This window comes from Camellia sinensis, chromosome 11, assembly GCF_055761805.1.
Source record: "Camellia sinensis isolate YWXY chromosome 11, ASM5576180v1, whole genome shotgun sequence".
Classification (NCBI taxonomy): domain Eukaryota; kingdom Viridiplantae; phylum Streptophyta; class Magnoliopsida; order Ericales; family Theaceae; genus Camellia; species Camellia sinensis.
In genome coordinates, this window is record NC_138971.1 from 130,470,569 (window position 1) to 130,479,436 (window position 8,868).

Sequence of the window (8,868 nt, forward strand, 5' to 3'; positions counted from 1 at the left end):
AAAACACATATATACAAGGCAAAACACAAGTTAGGAAATTAAATCCCATTATCAAAAATAGTATTAACAAAAGTCATAAAACACTCTTTTCACTTAGCAATATCAAAAGGGTGAATTTGAACCACCCAAAAAGCCTTGACACATGTTGGTTCGGAACCTCGCGATGAGGCATAATAGTTGGCTTAACAAAACAAGGGTTCGGGTTGACGCCACTAGCTTTGATCCGGTGCTTGGTCACCTACAAATATATAGTAAACAATGAGCTAAAGCCCAATGAATAGCAGTTATGTAAAGAGGTTAAGAATGATATCCTTACAATATTTGAAACAGTCGATTATCAATAGAATAGTTGCAATCAATATCTTTTTGTCAATCAATCGTTTAATCATACAATTCAATCAATCATATTCGTATAGGTCATACGTGGTACATCTAATAGCAACAATACAGTAGGCCTTAAAGACCGAACAATCAATTGATGACCATCAAACAATAGACAATAGTTTCAAGAATTGAAACTAACAGAGATCTCTGTAACAATAGCGATATCAATATCAATAACAATAGCAATATGTATTGGATGCCATGAATACAGTTCAGAAAATAGGATCATCATTCAATCAATAAAAGTATTACTTCAGAAACCAATATAATTTATCAATTAGAAAATAAATACAGTTTAAACATATCTTTACAACAGTGTTACTCACAGTGGGCTCCTGAAAAACATGTGCTAATCGTTCAGCATCCGACCTAAACAAATAAGTCAAGCACAACACGATTACAATTACATTCTTACAATCTATTTAATTCGGTTACTTGTTTGTCTTTCCGCTTCTCTCATTTAATTCTAATTTTTCATTTGGTTATTCTTATATTTTCTTCCTTCCATTCCTCTTAAATATGGATGACTAGTATTAGGAATTAATTAGATTATTAACCTCTAATTAAGATATGTTTAGCTATGAATTACTCAAACTAATTAAATATAAATAATTGAATCATATGCAAACCCTTATTAGGTTCACTAATTGCACAATCAAACTTAAATTAGGCTCATACACATTAAATTACAATTATTCAGTCATGTTTAAATTACTGAACCAGAAACTCATAAATATGTACATTTTGCAATTTCAACTCCATTTTCAAGCAAATCAAGGCCCAAATAATTAATTTTCACATTTATTTCCATAATCTTAAGCCTAACTCAATTTCAATTGAATTTAATTAATTCTTAATTAAGGTTTAATTTGATTACATCTAATTTTACGAACCTAAATTAGATTTTTAATTGAATTCTTATAAGGCTCTAAATATCAAATTAAACTCATTCTTCCATTTTTGAAACTCAATTTCATGAAACATCCATTTTCTTGAACCCAAGCTCTAATTCATGCTTAATCTCTCCTTAAACTCCATGAATCATGGTTAAAAACAAGTTTAGAACCCAAGTTCTCTTAAAAATATGTCATGCATGTAAGGATTATGAGTTAAATTGATCAATTCTTCAATTTGTTTTAACATGCATGCCCTAAGTTCTCAATTAAATGAGCAAATCTTCTAATTAATTATAAATTCAACTGAATGATCTTCCTATTTGAACCTAGATTCTATGAATTAACAGTGTATCATTTCAACTTCATGAATTAGGAGGTGGAAATTATCTTAGTTTGATGATTTAATTCAATATGAATTAAGCCCCTTCTTTCTTTTTTCTTCAGTTCTTCTTTGAGCTCAAACTCTCATTTCTTTCCTCACTCTCTCTCTCTTCGTGGGTCTTGTTTGGTGTGTTAAATGAAAGACTCAATATAATAAACAACTCAATATAATAAGCAACCAAATACTCTCTCTCTTACTATGTTAAAAACTGAGTAGTATTCTACATTGTTATTGTCATTAATTAATTCAAATTTAAACCATTAAATCATTCTAATCAAGTTAAATAAAAATCAAAGCTACGCAAATTAAATTAATCCTCACCACAATAAAATCTTAGTTACACTAAATTTAATTATATTAGTGTGAATTAGGCTCTAATTCCTATCATATTATTTAATTTTAACTTGTTAAAATTAACGAATCAAACAGGTTTAATTCATATTCTAACCTATCTGTTCAATTAAGCAATCAAGCAAGTCAGTAACACATAAGCACTCAATTAACAATAAACATATAATCAATATAATTAATTTGCTTAATTAAGGAGGTGGTTGTCACAATTTCGATTATGAATAATGGGCCCAAGGCCGTTATGATATGGACTACTTATGATTCGTGGCTCTAAGGCTGAGGGAGATGGAGACATGCCGATGTTCCATCTACCCCATAATGATATGGATTGTTTATGACTCATGGCCCAAGGCTGAGGAAGATAGATACATGCCAATATTCCATCTACCCTATAATGTTCCGAACAGCTGTTGATATGTTGAGTCTAAGGTCGTTGTGTTGATATGTTGGGCCTAAGGCCGTTGTGTTAATATGTTAGGCCTAAGGCCGTTGTGTACTACGTTGGGTCTAAGGCCGTTCCGTTTTACTTTGGGCCCACGACCGTTTCGTCTTACGTGGGCCTAAGGCCGTTTGAAATCTACTTATGGATATATAGATATTCTCCAAGACATATGCCTATTCACACGAACCTCCTTATATTATTATTATTCACTGAGCCTTGCTCACTCTATGTTTTTGTATATGTTTGTAGGTGACTAGCTCGGAAGCCAACCCTCGGTCAGCTCCAGGAGCCTTTGTTGACCCTGTTTTGTCAAGCCTCTCAAAGCGGATGTCTTTTACCTTTTTATGGAGTTTCTTTTATATCTCACATTGTTGGGCCATTAGTTTTGTTGAGATGCATTGTTAAGTTATATAACTTTTGAATTATCAACTTTTGTACATAACTTGGACTAGTATATTATGGACTGTGTATGTCGTATATATCTATATATGATGTCATATGTTTTGAATCCTGGTATTTATGTACTGCTCAATGGACGTTCTGTTATTATTAGCTTTCGCTTTAGGCCTCGTTATTGTATGAATATTTTGTTAGACTTTTGTTTTGAGGCCAAGTACAGGTCGGTCATAACCTAAACTTTTAGAGGCGAGTTTGGGTCATGATAATGACTATGGATGCTCTCTACTTCTAGCCAATTATCAAACCAAAAAGAAGTGTGGCTATCAGTTTTGATTAGCTTACAAGAGCCCTCATTGAATAACTCTTTGTCTTTCCTAATGCTGCGCCAAGTGTAGGAATGTCTACTCGAGATTTTTGTATCCGCGGAGTATTTGGCCCTTAGAATTTTGGTCCAAAGGGCTTCCTTGTCTGAATGAAGTCTCCAATTGAGTTTAGCCATGGCAACTTGGTTAGAAAGGTAAGAATGATGGATACCTAGACCTCCTAGGTTTTTAGGTTTGGTGACCTCACTCCATTTGGCAGCATGGATTTTTCGGTGATTTGGGGAAGAGCCCCAAAAGAAGTCCTTGTTTAGTTTGTCATTATGGTTGGTGACCGATTTGGAAAAAAGTGGCATTGTATTACATGAGCTGGGATGACCGAGGTGGCGACTTTTATAAGGGTGCTTCTACCCGTGATGGAGAGGGTCTTGGCTTTCTAGCCAGAGAGCTTTCTTTGAATTTTTTCACTGATGAATCTGAAGGTGTCCTAGTTAGGTCTCTCTTGGATGATGGGACAACTCAAATATTTACCAATGGTTTGAGAGATAGGAAATTGGAGAATATTAGCCAAGTGATTGCGGTGGGATTGTTCCACATTATTGGAGAATAAAATTTTGGATTTAGAGGTATTGATTTTTTGACTCGAAATGGCACAAAAATTGTCCAAAATGGTTTTCACCATGACGCAGTTATTTTCAGTAGCTTCTCTAAACAGAATGATGTCATTTGAAAGAAGAGATGGGAGAGGCATGAGCAATATCTGGCAATTTTGATGGGTTTCCAAGATTTATCAATGTAAGCTTGAGAAATGGAAGAAGCTAGATATTCCAAGCAAAGAATAAAGAGGTATGGAGAAAGGGGTCCCCTTGACGGATGCCCCTGGACAGAGTGAAAGTTTCGGTGAGTTCACTGTTGAAAATGATGGCAAATTCCCTGGAGGAAATACAAGTAAGGATAAGGTTGATCCAATGAGTGAGAAAGTTAAATTGTAGGAGCATTTGTCTGATGAAACTCCACTCAAGGCTAACGTAAGTTTTGTCAAGATCCAGCTTGATAAGAAGACTGCCCTTATGACCTTTTTTGTGTTTGAAGTTTATTTACCACTTCTTGGAGGATAATGACATTGTCTATGCTCTTGCGGCCCAAAAGGAAACTGGATTGAAATGGGCTAATGAGATCATTCAGAAAAGGTCTCAATCTATTCACCAGAATTTTTGAAATGATTTTGTATATGGTGTTACACAGACCAATGAGACGAAAATGGGTCATCATCTCGGGTTTTTCCGTTTTAGGAATTAAACATATAAGGGTTTTTTTGAAGGAAGGATTGAGCTTGCCAGTGCAGAAAAAATCAACAATAGATTTATAGACCGAATCTTTGATAGTCTCCCTACATTTCTGAAACAAGATGGGGTGAAGTCCATCGGGGCTTAGGGCCTTGAGAGGTTTCAAAGTCCAAAGGGCGTGTTTGATTTCTAGCATGGAAGGAACAGTCGAGAGGTGAGAGTGATGGTCTGACTGAATGATAGAGATCGAGACCAGAGAGTGAGATAGATGTTTATTGTTTTTCAGTTTTTTATTTTAGTTATTGTAATATTTTAAATTTTTTTTTTTACTTTTTAAATTTAAATAATTTATATATACTTAAAAGAAATATTTTATTTTAATTTTAATAATATTTTACTTTTTAATTTTTTTTAAAAATTCACTAAATTCAAAAAAATATAAAATTTAATACATTTTATATATATTATATATATATATATATATATTTTACAAATATTTTATTTTTTAGTTGTATTCAGATTAGGCACATCTAAAAAATAAAAAATAAATAAATTATTAAAAGAAGGAAAAATATCAAATCAAGGTAATTTAAAAAAATAATAATTACAAATTAGTGAGAAGCCATATAAATATTAATCATTAAAATTATAAACGTTTTCATGAATGTGTAATTTTTTTTTTCCAAAATCCCACTGGGTGCAATTATCCCTTAAAAAAGACATTAAATTATAAAATAATGTATAAATTATTTTTTATGTTGTCCTTAATTAGGAAAATTTAAGATGAGAAGCTTGGTTGGAAATTGTTAGCTTTTTAAAATTAAAAAGAAAAAATTGGATTGAAATTTTTTTAATAAAAGTTTTCACGACATGCTAATGCATGCCGTGTAAAATTATAATATTTTACGACATGAAATATATGTCATCTTAAGTACAAATATTTTATGACATATTTTTGTGTTCCGTGAAAATATACATTTTTTTACGGCATGCTTTTGCATGCCATAAAAAAAATTTGGATTGATTTTTTTTTTTTCCGCAAAAGTTTTCACGACATGTTAATGCATGTCGTGTAAAGTTATAATATTTTATAACATGAAATGTATGTTGTCTTAAGTGCAAATATTTTACGGCATATTTTTGTAAGTCATAAAAATATACATTTTTTACGGCATACTTTTGCATGCTATAAATATATGAATCAACGACTTACATGGTATGTATGCTGTTATTGACAAAACATTAACGGCTTGCAAAAAAAAAAATGCCGTAGAATGTACTAACTACGACATGCATTTAATGCATGTCGTAAACATGATGCTGTGAATAGTTAGTTTTGTTGTAGTGAGAGGATTAAGTCGAGAGATTGAGACAATGGTGCAATGTAGAGACTTGTATGAAACAGGTTTGTGAAATGGTCAACAAATATTTTCTTGATAGAGGCTAATTCAAAGGTCCAAAGATCATTCGGGTCTTGATTGCGAGAATTTTGTTGTGTCTGCGACGGAATAAAGTGGTGAGATGGAAAAATCTAGTGCTGTAGTCGCCATCAAGAGTGTAATTGACACAGGACTTGATGGCCCAAAAATCTTCTTCTAATTTGAGAAGGCTATGGTATTATTGGGTGAGAGTGAGTTCCAAGTTAAAGAGGAAAGAGGATGAGTGGGACTCTAGAGCCCGTTGGGTACCAAGAAAGCGGTCAACAATCTTTTTTTTTTTTCAAAAAAGCGGTCAACAATCTTTTTTTTTTTTCAAAAAAATAGGTTTCCAAACACCTCTTTGTTCTAGATTTTAATTTTGTCGGTAAAAAGGTTGGCACAATACGGGAAAGGGGTCTCATGAGGTTGTTAGCAGCTATTTACGACACTGAAGAAAGAAGGATCCAATAGCCAAATGGTTTCGAAACAAAAAGGGCGGGATGTGTTTGAGGTGGGATAGGGTTAGGTGTCAAAAAGGACAGGATAGTGGTCGGAGTGGAGCCGAGGGAGGTGTAAAACTTGGTTATTGGAGAACAGGGTGTTCCAACTGTTGTTGCTCCAACATCTATCAAGACGTTCCCGTATATGACTACCCATGGCTCTAAGGTTTGACCACGTGAATCTTGGTCCATAAAAATCCAAGTTGGTGAAGCCACAAAGGTTGATGCAATCATGAAAGCAGAGGGCTTTATGAGTGTTAATGGGTCTACCGTCTGCCTTGTCCGAACTTGTTAGGATTTTATTGAAGTCCTCCATCATCAGCTAAGGGGATTGATGAGAATCCACAAAACTTTTGAGCTTTGACCACAGAATTTTCCTGTTGCTATACAAGGGACTAGCATAAATAGAAGAAAAGATCCAAGGAGTTGAGTTAGAAGATACCTGGACACGAGCATGGATTTATTGGGTAGAGATAGACAATATTTCACAGCTGATCTTAAGTTCATTCCACAGCAACCAAATACCTCCTGCATACCCAGGTGGTTCGATAACAAAATTGTTGGTGAAGCCTAGGTTCTCAACAAGAGATTTGCCTCTCTTTCCCCCTACCCAAGTTTCAGTGATGACCAGCATTTGGGGCTTATACTAAGCGAGCAGATCAAGTAGACGGCGGCGAAAGTAAGGGCTCACTACACCCCTATAGTTCAAAGTAGTATCTTCATTGGTGGTTTGAAGAGTGGGGGTGAGGGGCAAGAGAAGTCGCCCTCCAGCAGTGCTTCATCTGTCGATGTCACCCATTCGGGGTTCAAGGGCAACTGTGAGTTCATCTAAAGAGCCGTGATAAGAGTAATCAAGTGTTTGAGGTAGGAGCTTGCGAGCCTCAGACAGGACTTCACGATAACGCGAAGTTTGTAGAGATCTGGTTCTGCCACTATGTGTTCGGCATTATAGGATGCTCCATCCATTAAGAATTCCCTTGGACTCGTTACCAGGCAGTGAGAGTCCCTCTGAGGTGGCGGAGAGGTTGTGAGATGGAATTGACACTTGGTTATACTGAATCGTTTGGCGGGGAACATCCTCTACATAAGTGTAAGGTGTTGATAGGAAATGCACTACCACTGCCTGTCTGGATGAGGGCAGGCTTGGAGGGGGGTAGTAAGGGATTAGAGACATCCAAATGTTTAGAATGTCGAGGTCGTACTAACCGAGAAGGTAGGATGGGTCCCTTTGGATCATGAAGATCAGTTGGTCATCTACTTGGTTTAGAGAGCCTGGGTGCCCATGTACCGACCCTACTCTGCTTGTTGGGGAAGATTTTGTGGGCAACGTTCTTCTTCATCACCATCATAAACTTAACGTATTCCTCATTATCACTATACTAAACCTTAAACATAATTCCTTTTTATCACAATCCTAAATCCTAAACTAGAAATCAGTGGCTAAATTGGAATGTACGTCTGTTATTTTATTTGTTATATTGAATTGGAATGGAAAAGAGTAAATTGAGGGTTAAGATACACAGTGCTGAAAAAATTATTCAGTGCGTTTGGTTTCAATTTTTTGAATTCAATTTTCTGGAAACTGAGTTTTTTTGTTTTCGTATTTTTTTAAATTTATTTTTAGTGAATATTTTTAAAATTTTAAGCAATTTTTTTTACTTTTTCATATGCACCTTAGTTAGATGCATCTAAAAAGTAAAATATTTGTAAAAAAAATATTTTAAAAAATTAATAAATACACAAAAATACAAAAAAAATGTATTAAATTTTTATATATTTTTGGTATTTAGTGAATTTTTTAAAGATTTTTTCACAAATATTATACTTTTTAAGTATATTTATGTTAGATCTGTCTAAAAATTAAAAAAATTACTTCAAATATTAAAAAAATTCAGTAAAAAAAAATACAAAAAACAGAAAGTAGTAGAATTTTCTGAAAAGTAAATTCTAGAAATCAAAACCAAACAGAGTGATTTATGTTCAGCAACACAGTGTTGAAAAAATTGTTTATGTTCGGCAGCACAGTACTAAACAAATAATTTCAATTCGGTAACACAACGCTGACAAAATTATTTATGTTCGGCAAAACAGTACTGAACTAACCCTTAGGCGGTCGACCGGCTAGACAACCGGGCGGATGACCGGGTGGTTGACATGTGGTGTGATTTTGGTTCAATTTTACAACAATGATGCAATGATTTTGATGGACAACGTCATTACCTGATTTTGAATAAATCAAAGAGAAGGACTGTCATCATTGTCGTTCTTCAACAGAAGATGGATCATTGGCATCGTTCTTCAACAATAGAGAGAAGGAGATGGACTGTCTTCAACCATGATGCAGAGGATGTGCAAAATTAGGTGGGTATGCACTTGGGTGTGATGATATTACGAATAAGAATAAACTGGGTATTAGGTGGGGTGTTAACATAAATTTTATTGAAATTTAGAGATTAGGGTGGGGGTTCAAAGAATTGGAAGATCCAAAGA